The following is a 16,209-nucleotide window of genomic DNA, read 5'->3' on the forward strand; positions in this document are numbered from 1 at the left end:
TCGACTGGACTAAGTATTCCATAGCTAAGTCTAATTTGAATCTTTTAAATACTCGTTGTTATAAGAATTATCTTATACGTTGTAAACAATTTTACTCATTTGTTAACTTAAAGCGAAAGTCTTCTGGTTTGCCGTCCACATTTGTACTTGGTGCTGAAAAAAATTATAATGACCAGGACTCCTCTGATTTATTTGTAGATTTTTTTCCACTTATTCTTCTGCTGATCTTTACAGCAACTCATATCCATATTCCTAAAGTTACGGCAGCCTCTCTGGCTGCAGCCATTAGGACGTTGAAATCATATTTCTCTCCTGGTGCCTATAATATTCCAAGTTGTGTGATTAAAGAGTGCAGTGTTTCTCTCGAGAGAGTTCTCAGTGAGAGTTACTTTTGTATGATTTTGTGCTCTGCAATTATTCTTGTTTTCTTAGTTATTCTTATTAAATTTCACATAATTGCGGTTCGGTTGAATATCTATATTTTCTTGTGCAAGGTTTGATCCAGTTTAGCAAAGATTTGGTGCAATGCTTCAGATGCCAAGACTTTGGACATACCCGAAATTATTGCCTTAAAAAACTAGTCTGTGGTAAATGCTCAGGCAATCATCTTACTGGGTCAGATTCGAGTGACCTCAGGCTGGACAACGATTCGATATGCGCCAACTACGGTGGCTCACATATCTAGCTACAAAAACTGTTCAGCCAGAATTGAGCATAGCAAAAAACTTAAGCCGGCAGCAAGTTTGCCTCAAGAAGGGATTCTAAACGGCAACAAAAGTAAACAAGTAAGAACGTTGCAGTCGGGCGATACCGATTGCAACGCTGTCAACCAGAGTATATAGTGCAATTTTCAAGTCTAGTGCGCAGCAAAAAACACGGCATGATACCATTAAAATTGGAAAATCATCGATAGCTATTGCATTAAAATTACATACATATATAATTTATACAATTTTGATTTTTATTATATATTTATATCCATACATTGGATACCGGCTTTAAGCTAACAGCAGATCAGCGCAATTTTCCTATGCTTGTGCACACTTAGAATTTCGATTGATTTCTGGATTTTCTAGCCGTTACTGTAGTTTTGTCTGATGATGCTCTCTTATTAAGCTATTCTATTTTAGCAACTGATTGCTCGAGCAAACCAGTGGCGCGGGTGCTAAGGGCGACGCAATTAATGTTAGAGTAGGGGAGGTTCGAACCTTTACTATGTTATTTTTTTTTCATACATATTTCGTTTTTTATAAAATAGATATTTTATTGGGAAGGTGCGAGCTTGACTGAATGGCACTTAATACTTTTCATTTTCTTAGTCGAATAATTTTATAAGTTTAAATTTGTTTCTTCTTAAATAGCCCTCAAATACATATACGCAAATACATACATATGTATATATAATTATATATGTAAGCCTGCACGCATAGCATCAAGCATTCCAGCCTTATACACGGGCTCATTTGTATGTGTGTATGTATGTACACATAAATGCGTGCTCTAGCATATTCTAAGAATCTCGTTGCCATTGATTTGTCTTTGCATTGTTTTTGAATTTCCAGCCACCACTCTGGCTTTTCTTTGCTATGTGGCGTCATAACAATAATGTGATTTCATTTTAACTACTCTTAATCGAAACGACGCGGTGGTGCTGTAGGCTGAAGCGCCGACGATCTTTATTTTAGCTATTTTGACAAACATGCTGTTTGGGTTGGCTGCGAGTTCAAATCCCGCGGAAACACTTTTTTGTAAATTGCAAATTTTTGTTATTTTAGCTTTTTTATATTTTATTAATTTTATAAAAATGTTTCCTTCCGTGCTATCAATGCCTATTAAGTCTACTTATGTGTACATATACATAAATAGATGGCTGACGCATATAAATGTCGCAATTCGGACACTGTAAATGCCGATTGCCACGCCCCTAATGGCCGTAGACTCCTCAATTTTAGCCAGTTTTAGAACGAGCAACCGGTTACCTAAATGCAAAATTTGAATTCTTACGCTCAAAAAATGTGAAAATTACAGGGTATTTTTCGATATGCCACGCCCCTAAAGAGGCTTAAAAATTATTTTTGGGGCATCGATAGAGGAGGCCACCAGTAACTTAACTATCCAAATTTGAAGCTTCTAGCTCTTAAACTGTAGGAGATATAAACTTTTGCGGTTTGCCACGCCCCCTATACGCGGACATATATCTACCATAGCTCGTTAGACGTGGTGGTCAGGTCTCTAGTATCAATAGTGCCATAGCGGAATTAGAAAATTCACTATATCTTCAGGTCCGATTTGCCACGCCCCTAGTGGGCGTAGATATATAATTTTTTGACCTATCTTCATAGAATTAAAACATCAGCTTACATGCAAAATTTCAGCATTCTAGGTTTATAACTTTAGGAGATACAGTTTTATCCGATTTGCCACGCCCCTAATGGGCGGAGATATATCCGCCATAGCTTGTGATCTTGGGGTCGGCGCGGACCTACATACCAATTTTCAGCTTTCTAGCTCTTCAACAAACATGATTTCTGGTATATCGGAAAATGCATTTTTCGATTTGCCACGCCCCTAGTGGGCGGATCGGGAAAATTTTAACACTTTATAAATCGGAGATATACACGAGTATGTGTTCCAAATTTCAAGTCTTTAGCTTCAATAGCGCCGAAATAGATTGCAATCATACGGACAGACGGACGGACAGCAAGACGGACATTGCACAAAACCAATATACTCTTTCACTTCGTGAATGAGTCTAATAACATCAGTTTGCATTTTTTTTTAGAACAACTGTCATTAACAAGCGAAGTAAACTCAAATAAATTAGAGGACGTTGATCGATTTTGAACAAAACCGTGTTGAGATGGTTGAATAATCGATTTTCAAAAATGCTGCAAGGCAGATTTTATAATTTTCTCAAATAATTTCGGAATAGCAGATAATTTCGCAATGCCTCTATAGTTGGAAATATCAGATCTTCCACCTTTTTATACCCTGAACCCATTTTCAATGGGAAATCAGGGTATAATGGTTTTGTTGAAATGTATGTAACAGGCACAAAGTATATATATTCTTGATCAGGGTGACGAGCTGAGTTGATTTGGCCCTGTCCGTCTGTCTGTCCGTATGTATGAACGCGTCGATTTCAGAAGATATAAGAGCTAGAGACTTCAATTTTTTTTTAAATGTCCGTAATTACAGCGCGGATATCGAGTTTATCATTAAAAATTGATATTTCATCACGATCTTTTTTTTATCGATAAAAAACCTTATCGAAAACCAGTTATAAAATTTGATCTCCTACACCTTTATTGCTAGAGTATCCAAATTTTTTATGTATGCTTATATGCAATTTCGGTTTTTGTTAAAATTTACCCCCACCTCTATATCTATCGGTAGTTCTCAGTGAGAGTGTACAGACGTGTTTGTTTTTCTGCTCTGCAAATTTGCTTGTTATACCCTGAACCCATTTTCAATGGGAAATCAGGGTATAATGGTTTTGTTGAAATGTATGTAACAGGCAGAAGGAGGCGTGGCAGACCCCACAAAGTATATATATTCTTGATCAGGGTGACGAGCTGAGTTGATTTGGCCCTGTCCGTCTGTCCGTCCGTCCGTCTGTCCGTCTGTCCGTATGTATGAACGCGTTGATTTCAGAAGATATAAGAGATAGAGACTTCAAATTTTTTTAAAAATGTTCGTAATTACAGCGCGCATATCAAGTTTATCATTAAAAATCGATAACTCATCCCGATCTTTTTTTATCGATAAAAAACCTTATCGAAAACCAGTTATAAAATTATATCTTTTACACCTTTATTGCTAGAGTCTCGAAATCTTTAATGTATGCCTGTATGCAATTTATACAATTTCGGTTTTTGTTAAAATTTACCCCCCACCCTTAAATTCACCCCCTCACCCACACTTTTGTAAAAAGCGTATTTCAAATACTAGAGACTTGTGCTTTGGCAATTACATGCATATCTATGTCATAATCATAATCTGAAAGTTTCATGAAGATCGTACGTCCACAAAAAAGTTATTAAGCAATTAAGTTCTCATAGTAAGCGCTCACTGCCGCCCATGCGTGTTTATGCTTGTGTGTGTATATGTATGTTATTGTTTGTGTATGTGTGTGTGTGTGTGTGTATGTGTGTATGTATGTGTGTGTATGTATGCCTGTGTGTGCGTGCGTGCGTGCGTGTGTGTGTGTGTGCGTGTTTCTTGTGTAAGCTGAAAAACGCGAAAAATTATTGAAATAGCTATTACTCCAAGGGTTCAGGGGATCTCGTAGTCGAGTAGTCTCGACTAGAGCTTTCTTACTTGTTTATAATGAATTGCTTTTATTATATTTCACACAACTGCGGTCAGTTTGATTTTTGATATTCCTATGCAAGGTTTGATCCGTGGTACGCTGTGTTTTCTATAATTGATTTTTTTAATCTGTGAAGTTTTGCGAAGCGTCGGTTGGATATTTGCATTATTTTGCATTTTACTCTAGCGCTTCTATTTGTTTTTGGCGCTCTCTTCATATCACTTTTTATACGTTGGTAAGTGTGAGTGTTTGCATACTTGCTCTCTCGAATTCAATCGTCGTGCGGTGCAGATATTCTCTCTGTGTTTCTTTCGTTACGCTCTGTGACGGCTGTTGTTGTTGGAGTTGCTCTCTCAACATATTCTTTCGTTCTGCTCTTTAACAGCTATTTTTGTTGTTGTTTTATCCTCTTTGTTGTTATTTAGCTTCTTCAGTTTCGGTAATTTCTATTTGATCCCAATTGCCAATATGAGTTGCTGTAAAAAATCTTGCTCGTTCAGACAGGCAGTGGACTCTGCACAACCGCAATTTGTACATTGCTGGTTGTGTGATAATTTGATGCACACTATATGTGCAGGTCTCACTGGTCGTGATTATGACAAGATTATGTCCACAGCTGGTTTTGTCCGTTGTGCTTAGAAAAAGAGATTAATTTTTCAAAAATGTATAGCGCTGTTAGGGCTCAATTTTTAAAATTGAAGAATATTTCTAAGCAATTATCCAGTGATGTGGATGCTGCTGAACAAAATATTAACTAAATATACCTTCGAGAGTCGCCCTTCTCTATTGGAGGCTCCGTTGTTGTACCTCCTTCTGCGCTAACATCGTCACATAATTCGCTCGCTCCACCCTCACCTTGTGCTGCCGTTTTATCATCGGCACCTAACTCATTGGACCCTACATTACCTGAGTCTATTCCCCATGTTGGTGCTGCTATTGAAACGCTCGTCCCTGTTCAAAAATTGGATACATATCCTATAGTTGTTCAAACGAAGAGTGATAATAAGTCAGCCTCTCCTGGCATTACCTTATCTGTCGTCTATCCTCGAATGAAAGTTTTCTTATCTAGGCTTTCATCTGAAACGACCTGTGAGGCAGTATCAGCTTTTATCTCAAGTAAGCTGTCGGCCAATGTTTTTATATCGAAGTTTAATTTCGCAACTCCACGTGAGATTGCTTCATTCAAAATCAATGTGCCGGTAGAATACTTTAAAACTCTATGTGGTTGTTCATGAATTTAAACCCAAAAATCTTAGCAGATCGACGCCTATTTCAGTGAATTTACCTTCGCTGCAATCTTCATCAAACATTGTACCAAAAAACTAAATAATTTACAAACTTCTTCTCAGCTGTCCCTGATTTATCAAAAATTCTAAACTTAAAGGATGGGTGTTAATTGCTGTTAAATCCCTTATCCTCTCCGAATTGTTTACCTTCTCATCCCTTCATGATGCGGAGATTATAAGGGTTAAATTAACTCTCCAATCGTGCTCATTATATATCACATGTTCTTATATCCCTCCTTCTTCTGATGTACAAGTTTATGCTCAACATATAAATTATATTAAGGAAGTTTATGAACATGTAAATGATAGAGATTTGCTTCTTGTGTTGGGTGATTTTAATATTCCGAACACTTTTTGGTCGTCAACATGTAATGCAAATTACTTTATTCCGACAATTGATCACTATCCTTTTTGATGAATTGTTTAACCTGTCTATGTTTCAGATGAACTCAATTTCTAATCATCTAAGTCGCACACTAGATCTTGTGTTCATTAATCATGAGTCGCTCATTAATATCACGAAAGCAACTACTTTCTGTTTACCTGAGGATATACATCATCCCACTTTAGAGGTTTTATTAGCTGTTAATAATCATTTCACTTATACTCCTTTGCCTACTAATCCAAGTCTCTGTTAAAGTAAATGCAATTTTGTTTTGCTTAATGAAATAATTAATTCGACAGACTGGTCTATTTTATACGAGTCGACTGATATTAATTTGGCAGCATTGTTTTCTTATACTACCTTAAACTCTATTTTGGATCTTTGTGTCCCTCTCAATCATATTTCGCCTATTGCAAATAACCATCCGTGTTTTACTAAAACACTTACGAACTTAAGAAACATTAAAACTAAATGTTTTAAAAATTATAAAAAGTCTGGCTTAGCTGTTGATTGGTTTAAATATTCCATAGCCAAGTCAAGTTTCATTCTTTTAAATTCTAGTTGTTATGAGAATTATCTTATACGTTGCAAACATCAGTTTGCACAAGATCCTAAACAGTTTTACTAATTTGTAAAAATGAAGCGTAAATCTACTGGTATGCCGTCCTCATTTGTCCTTGGTGGTGTAAAAACTTGCAATAACCAGGACTCCTCTGATTTATTTGCAGATTTTTTCAATCCACTTATTCTTCTGCTGATCTTTACAGCAGCTCATATCCATATTCACTTCCTGAATATGGGTCTATTAATACTCCTAAAGTTACGGCGGCCTCTCCAGCTGCAGCCATAAGGACGTTGAAATCATCTTTCTCTCCTGGTGTCGATAACATTCCAATTTGAGTGATTAAAGAGTGCAGTGATTCTCTTCAAGTCTCAATTACTAAAATTGTTTAACTTGTCTTTAGATACTTCCGTATTACCTAGCTGCTGGTGTGAGGTAGCAGGTATTAAAAGTAGTGCATACTTTCGGGCTCTCGCTGTAGTTAAGTTGAGTTTAAGTTACTGCGGTCTCTAAACTCAAATTATATTAGTAGACAGTGCCCACTACAGGCTTCACGCTGTGGTAGTCGGACAGTTTTACTAATTTGTAAAAATGAAGCGTAAATCTACTGGTATGCCGTCCTCATTTGTCCTTGGTGGTGTAAAAACTTGCAATAACCAGGACTCCTCTGATTTATTTGCAGATTTTTTCAATCCACTTATTCTTCTGCTGATCTTTACAGCAGCTCATATCCATATTCACTTCCTGAATATGGGTCTATTAATACTCCTAAAGTTACGGCGGCCTCTCCAGCTGCAGCCATAAGGACGTTGAAATCATCTTTCTCTCCTGGTGTCGATAACATTCCAATTTTAGTGATTAAAGAGTGCAGTGATTCTCTTCAAGTCTCAATTACTAAAATTGTTTAACTTGTCTTTAGATACTTCCGTATTACCTAGCTGCTGGTGTGAGGTAGCAGGTATTAAAAGTAGTGCATACTTTCGGGCTCTCGCTGTAGTTAAGTTGAGTTTAAGTTACTGCGGTCTCTAAACTCAAATTATATTAGTAGACAGTGCCCACTACAGGCTTCACGCTGTGGTAGTCGGAGCAATATGGAGGCCATGATGGAGGAGGAGCTGCAAGCTTTCGCGCGCCGTTCCTCGTTGCAGCGATCACCGCAGCAACAACAGAGGGCGTTGCCGCAGCCGTCGACTTGTAATCAGTCTCCAGTGGCTGAGTGCCAGGCACCCAAATCTTTAAAAGAAGCGTTAGCCCAAATAGGAGTTACGCTAGAGGACTTGACTGCCTTATTTGGGGGTCAGCGGCATATTAATGCACTAATGAGAGAGGAGCTGGCTAGGCTGGTCAGTCTCCACAAGACGGCCGAAGCGTTCTGCAACCGACCGGTCAAAGACTGCGAGGTCAAGAAAGTAGCTGAGAAGGCTAAAACAGCGAGCGTTAGTGCTACAGCAGGTAGTATTACGCCCAAGCGGTCGAGGGAAGTTGCCACTGAGCAGAGGAAAACTCCCTCGAAAAAGCCGAGGCACAATAAAAGCGCAGCAAATCCAATAGAGCCAGTGGCTCTACGGGCTGCAGCCGATAAAACCAACCAGGCAGGTCGACAGACGAGTTCGAACAGCTGGACGGTTGTTAAGGGACAGCAAGCCGCAGCAAAAACGTTCCAGAAGTGACGCCATCGCGGTTTCAGGTGTAGGTGGTTGCAGCTATGCGGACATGCTTCGCGTAGTCAATAGCGACCCATATTTTCACCATCTGAGCGGCGACGTCCAAGGTATTAGGAAGACAGCTAAGGGGGACCTTTTGTTGCAACTGAGTAGGAAGCCGGAGCATAGCGCTGAGGCTCTGCACGAAGCTGTAGGCAAAGCCTTGGGTGACCGAGCGGTAGTTAAAACACTTACCGAATCGGCTCAAATTGAGATTCGCGACCTAGATGAGTTAGCAAGCAAAGAGGAGATCTTGGAGGCAATTAGGGTGGAGTTGAAGGATAGCTCACTCCCCATTGAGGCTATCAAATCGCTTCGGCCAGCTTTTGGTGGACAGCAAAGAGCTACGGTTGCTCTTCCAATTGGGAAAGCTAAAACTCTGCTCGAGCTGTCCAAAATTAGAATAGGTTGGGTAGTATGCCGTATCCGAGCTGTGGAACAGCCTAAACGCTGTTTTAAGTGCCTTGATAACGGTCATATGGCAGCAAACTGTCGCAGCGACTGTGACCTAAAAGGCACCTGTTTCAGGTGTGGAGAGATGGGTCACAGTGCAAAAGCATGCACCAAGCCACCAAAATGTAGCCTCTGCATCCGGAAAGGTGAAAAGCAGACGGACCATTCAGCAGGCAGCTTCAAGTGCCCATCCTACCGTGAAGCTGTTCGTAAAATGAAATGTTAAGGTTTTTGCAGCTTAACTTAAATCATTGTATTGCTGCCCAAGATCTTCTAGAGCAGATCATTAGGGAAAAATGTATAGACGTAGCTTTTCTCAGTGAGCCCCACCACTGTATAGCCAGCTGCCCTAGGACATGGTCAACAGACGTTAATGGCAAAGCTGCGTTGTGGGTATGCGGCAACTCAACGAACGTACTTTCGAATGTTAAGTCATTCAATGGGTTCGTACGTGGCCGATATGGTAATTTATGGCTTTACAGTTGCTATCTGGCCCCCAGCATGCAGCTCAGTGAATTCACGACGGTGCTCGACGAGCTTGCCGAGGATACTAGGGGTCGGAAGGCCATTATAGCTGGAGATTTTAACTCCTGGGCGTTAGAATGGGGTAGCCTCACAACAAATGCCAGAGGTCGTATCCTACTGGAGATCTTCGCGACACTAGATGTTGCACTGCTCAACACTGGCCACGAGTACACCTTCAGTCGGGCGGGATACGGATCTGTTATCGACATTACTTTTGTCACTTCATCCCTCTTTCGGGGAGCAACATGGAGCCATTGCGATAGCTATACGGGCAGCGATCATACGGCACTTCTATTCACAATAGGTGAGCCACCTGCCAGGGCGTCAACATTGTGGAGGGAGTCGTATCGGCTAGATACTTTTGATCCCGCGGTCTTTTCAGAGGCCATTCAGTCTCTGGGCACAATTGGTAATGCTGAGGCCAGAGCATGCCAAATGGTAGCCCAAATACAGAGTGCCTGCAATAGCAGCATGTTACGCCGCAAGCAGTTCACGCGACAACAAGAGCCTACGTATTGGTGGAATGCACAAATAGGTGACATTCGTCGCAAATGCATCCAGGCGAGAAGAAGCTACCAAAGGGCTCGCGGTAGGTCTACGTTTTTTGAGAAACAATTAGCTTACCAGGCAGCTAGAAGACAGCTGAAGAGGGCAAGCAAAAGAGAATGCTTTTTAGAGTTGTGCGACTCAGCCGAATATGACACTTGGGGCAGGGCATATAAGATAGTAGTTAAAAGACTATACGCAGGTAGACAGGTGCAGCCTACGGATCGTCTGGAGCTTAAATCGATTGTGGAAACGCTCTTTCCAGAAAGTTTAAGCTCCATTCACGCCCCTGGATCCGAGTCTGCTGATCAGGGCTCAACGAGCACTGAAATTGTTTTAGTCACAGAGGAAGAAATCATAGTAATCAAATCGTGCGCTAAAGCTAGCCCTCGCCTTGCACCCTAGTACGTTCGCTGAATTTTTCAACGAATGTCTAATTCAAGAGACGTTCCCGGCAAAATGGAAAGCCCAGAACCTGGTGTTGCTACCCAAGGCCGGCAAACCGCCAGATGACCATTGATCTGCTCTAGACTGGAGACTGTCACCAAATCAATTTGGATTCCGGAAGGCCCGGTCAACAACTTCCGCCATCCATGGCACAAGATGGAAGCATGGGACGAAGCAATACTGCATTATTGCGACCCTGGACGTAAAGAATGCGTAAAGAATGTTGGGATATGATACTGAATGCGCTGTCACAATATAATATCCCTAAATATCTTAAAGAAACAATAAAGAGCTACTTCAGAGGAAGAACACTGGTATACAATACGAGTGAGGGTCCCCAAACTCATACAGTGTCAGCTGGAGTACCCCAAGGCTCAGTGCTGGGGCCTCTCTCTCTCTCTCTCTCTATGGAATATCATGTACGACGGCGTACTACGCTTGGAGCTACCAGCAGGTGCGCACACCATCGGCTTTGCTGATGATGTAGCTGTCGTAGCCATAGGAAAGGAGCTCAAAGATACAAAGGATATGTGCAGCGAAAGTATCAATCGCATACGAAGCTGGTTGACAGGAGCTGGGTTCGAGCTAGCGGCACACAAAACTGAAGTTGTCCTAGTCAGCAGTCGCAAAAGAGTGGAAACTGCCAATATAAAGATCGGCAGCGTCACCATTGCGTCAAAGAGGGCGATAAAGTATCTTGGCGTCATGATAGACACAAGATTAATTTTCCGCGAGCACTTAGAGTATGTGCATAAAAAGGCACGCGGGGACCTAAACAGAAACGACGTCTCCTTCTAATGAGCGTCATTAGGTCCGTCATCTTCTATGCTGCGCCAATATGGGCAAGAGCGATGGCAACGCCGAGCTACAGCCGGGGCATTTGCGCGATCTACAGACTGAGCGCAATCAGAGTCAGCTGCGCTTTCAGGACTATCTCCGATGACGCGGCGCTCGTCATAGCTGGTATGGTACCACTGGAGTACTTGGTCGCCGAAACCGTGGAGCGGGATTCGCACGCGCCTGCGCGTCTCGACGCTATCATGGCGAACAGCATTGCACGATGGCAAAGAAAGTGGAATAGCTCAGCTAAAGGGCGGTGGACGCACAAGCTCATCCCGGAGCTTGAACCATGGGTCAACCGCAAACACGGCGAATATTTTAAAATTTTCTGTTATCAAAGCATCAACATATTTAATCGTTTTGCCTTTTCTTATTCTCCATCACATGTTGCAATAATTACTGAATTCTTTTTTCTTTATTGCATACTTACTAGTTTATTGCTGAACAATTAAAAATTTTATGTTATGAAAGCATCAAAATATTAAATCGCTTTGCTTTTTCTGATTTTCCATCACATGTTGCAATAATTACTGTATTTATTTTTCTCTATTGCAATGCTTACTAGTTTATTGCCGAATATTTTAAAATTTTCTATTATCAAAGCATCAAAATATTGAATCGATTTGCTTTTTCTGATTCTCCGTCACATGTTGCAATAATTACTGAATTCATCTTCCTCTATTGCAATACTTACTAGTTTTCTGCCAAATATTTAAATATTTTATCTTATCAAAGCATCAACATATTAAATCGATTTGCTTTTTCTGATTCTCCATCATAGGTTGCAATAATTACTGAATTAATTTTTCTCTATTGTAATACTTACTAGTTTACTGCTGAACAATTAAAAATTTTCTGTTATCAAAGCATCAAAATATTGAATCGATTTGCATTTTCTGATTCTCCATCACATGCTGAAATAATTACCGAATTCATTTTTCTCTATTGCAATACTTACTACTTTATTGCTGAACAATTAAAAATTTTCTGTTATGAAAGCATGAAAATATTAAATCGTTTTGCTTTTTTTGATTCTCCATCACATGTTGCAATAAATACTGAATTCATTTTTCTCTATTGCAATACTTACTAGTTTATTGCCGAATACTTTAAAATTTTCTGTTATGAAAGCATCAAAATATTTAATCGATTTGCTTTTTCTGATTCTCCATCACATGTTGCAATAATTACTGAATTCATTTTTCTCTATTGCAATACTTACTAGTTTATTGCCGAATATTTTAAAATTTTCTGTTATCAAAGCATCAAAATATTGAATCGATTTGCCTTTTCTGATTCTCCATCACATGTTGCAATAATTACTGAATTCATTTTTCTCTATTGCAATACTTACTAGTTTATTGCCGAATACTTTAAAATTTTCTGTTATGAAAGCATCAAAATATTGAATCGATTTGCTTTTTCTGATTCTCCGTCACATGTTGCAATAATTACTGAATTCGTTTTTCTCTATTGCAATACTTACTAGTTTATTGCCGAATACTTTATAATTTTCTGTTATGAAAGCATCAAAATATTGAATCGATTTGCTTTTTCTGATTCTATATCACATGTTGCAATAATTACTGAATTCATTTTTCTCTAATGCAATACTTACTAGATTATTGCTTAATTTTTTTTAAATTTTCTATTATCAAAGCATCAAAATATTGAGTCGATTTGCCTTTTCTGATTCTCCATCACATGTTGCAATAATTACTGAATTCATTTTTCTCTATTGCAATACTTACTAGTTTATTACCAAATATTTAAAATTGTTCTGTTATCAAAACATCAAAATATTGAGTCGATTTGCTTTTTCTGATTCTCCATCATATGTTGCAATAATTACTGAATTCATTTTTCTCTATTGCAATACTTACTAGTTTATTACCAAATATTTAAAATTTTTCTGTTATCAAAGCATCAAAATATTGAGTCGATTTGCTTTTTCTGATTCTCCATCATATGCTGCAATAATTACTGAATTCATTTTTCTCTATTGCAATACTTACTAGTTTATTGCCGAATACTTTAAAATATTCTGTTAGGAAAGCATCAAAATATTGAATCGATTTGCTTTTTCTGATTCTACATAACATGTTGCAATAATTACTGAATTCATTTTTCTCTATTGCAATAATTACTAGTTTATTGCCGAATACTTTAAAATTTTCTGTTATGAAAGCATCAAAATATTGAATCGATTTGCTTTTTCTGATTCTCCGTCACATGTTGCAATAATTACTGAATTCGTTTTTCTCTATTGCAATACTTACTAGTTTATTGCCGAATACTTTAAAATTTTCTGTAATGAAAGCATCAAAATATTGAATCGATTTGCTTTTTCTGATTCTCCGTCACATGTTGCAATAATTACTGAATTCGTTTTTCTTTATTGCAATACTTACTAGTTTATTGCCGAATACTTTAAAATTTTCTGTTATGAAAGCATCAAAATATTGAATCGATTTGCTTTTTCTGATTCTATATCACATGTTGCAATAATTACTGAATTCGTTTTTCTCTATTGCAATACTTACTAGTTGATTGCTTAATTATTTTAAAATTTTCTATTATCAAAGCATCAAAATAATGTGTCGATTTGCTTTTTCTGATTCTATATCACATGTTGCAATAATTACTGAATTCATTTTCCTCTATTGCAATACTTACTAGTTTATTGCCGAATACTTTAAAATTTTCTGTTATGAAAGCATCAAAATAATGAATCGATTTGCTTTTTCTGATTCTCCATCACATGTTGCAATAATTACTGAATTCATTTTTCTCTATTGCAATACTTACAAGTTAATTGCCGAATACTTTAAAATTTTCTGTTATGAAAGCATCAAAATATTGAATCGATTTGCTTTTTCTGATTCTCCGTCACATGTTGCAATAATTACTGAATTCATTTTTCTCTATTGCAATACTTACTAGTTAATTGCCGAATACTTTAAAATTTTCTGTTATGAAAGCATCAAAATATTGAATCGATTTGCTTTTTCTGATTCTCCGTCACATGTTGCAATAATTACTGAATTCATTTTTCTCTATTGCAATACTTACTAGTTTATTGCCGAATACTTTAAAATTTTCTGTTATGAAAGCATCAAAATATTGAATCGATTTGCTTTTTCTGATTCTATATCACATGTTGCAATAATTACTGAATTCATTTTTCTCTATTGCAATACTTACTAGTTTATTACCAAATATTTAAAATTGTTCTGTTATCAAAGCATCAAAATATTGAGTCGATTTGCTTTTTCTGATTCTCCATCACATGTTGCAATAATTACTGAATTGATTTTTCTCTAATGCAATACTTACTAGATTATTGCTTAATTATTTTAAAATTGTTCTGTTATCAAAGCATCAAAATATTGAGTCGATTTGCTTTTTCTGATTCTCCGTCACATGTTGCAATAATTACTGAATTCATTTTTCTCTATTGCAATACTTACTAGTTTATTGCCGAATACTTTAAAATTTTCTGTTATGAAAGCATCAAAATATTGAATCGATTTGCTTTTTCTGATTCTCCCTCACATGTTGCAATAATTACTGAATTCATTTTTCTCTATTGCAATACTTACTAGTTTAAAAATTTCTGTTATGAAAGCATCAAAATATTGAATCGATTTGCTTTTTCTGATTCTATATCACATGTTGCAATAATTACTGTATTCATTTTTCTCTATTGCAATACTTACTAGATTATTGCTTAATTTTTTTAAAATTTTCTATTATCAAAGCATCAAAATAATGAATCGATTTGCTTTTTCTGATTCTCCATCACATGTTGCAATAATTACTGAATTCATTTTTCTCTATTGCAATACTTACTAGTTTATTGCCGAATACTTTAAAATTTTCTGTTATGAAAGCATCAAAATATTGAATCGATTTGCTTTTTCTGATTCTATATCACATGTTGCAATAATTACTGAATTCATTTTTCTCTATTGCAATAATTACTAGTTTATTGCCGAATACTTTAAAATTTTCTGTTATGAAAGCATCAAAATATTGAATCGATTTGCTTTTTCTGATTCTATATCACATGTTGCAATAATTACTGAATTCGTTTTTCTCTATTGCAATACTTACTAGTTTATTGCCGAATACTTTAAAATTTTCTGTAATGAAAGACATCAAAATATTGAATCGATTTGCTTTTTCTGATTCTCCGTCACATGTTGCAATAATTACTGAATTCGTTTTTCTTTATTGCAATACTTACTAGTTTATTGCCGAATACTTTAAAATTTTCTGTTATGAAAGCATCAAAATATTGAATCGATTTGCTTTTTCTGATTCTATATCACATGTTGCAATAATTACTGAATTCGTTTTTCTCTATTGCAATACTTACTAGTTGATTGCTTTATTATTTTAAAATTTTCTATTATCAAAGCATCAAAATAATGAATCGATTTGCTTTTTCTGATTCTATATCACATGTTGCAATAATTACTGAATTCATTTTCCTCTATTGCAATACTTACTAGTTTATTGCCGAATACTTTAAAATTTTCTGTTATGAAAGCATCAAAATAATGAATCGATTTGCTTTTTCTGATTCTCCATCACATGTTGCAATGATTACTGAATTCATTTTTCTCTATTGCAATACTTACTAGTTAATTGCCGAATACTTTAAAAATTTTCTGTTATGAAAGCATCAAAATATTGAATCGATTTGCTTTTTCTGATTCTCCGTCACATGTTGCAATAATTACTGAATTCATTTTTCTCTATTGCAATACTTACTAGTTAATTGCCGAATACTTTAAAATTTTCTGTTATGAAAGCATCAAAATATTGAATCGATTTGTTTTTCTGATTCTCCGTCACATGTTGCAATAATTACTGAATTCATTTTTCTCTATTGCAATACTTACTAGTTTATTGCCGAATACTTTAAAATTTTCTGTTATGAAAGCATCAAAATATTGAATCGATTTGCTTTTTCTGATTCTATATCACATGTTGCAATAATTACTGAATTCATTTTTCTCTATTGCAATACTTACTAGTTTATTACCAAATATTTAAAATTGTTCTGTTATCAAAGCATCAAAATATTGAGTCGATTTGCTTTTCTGATTCTCCATCACATGTTGCAATAATTACTGAATTGA

The sequence above is a fragment of the Drosophila mojavensis genome, unplaced genomic scaffold (genome assembly GCF_018153725.1).
Source record: "Drosophila mojavensis isolate 15081-1352.22 unplaced genomic scaffold, ASM1815372v1 contig_297, whole genome shotgun sequence".
NCBI classification, from domain to species: Eukaryota; Metazoa; Arthropoda; class Insecta; order Diptera; family Drosophilidae; genus Drosophila; species Drosophila mojavensis.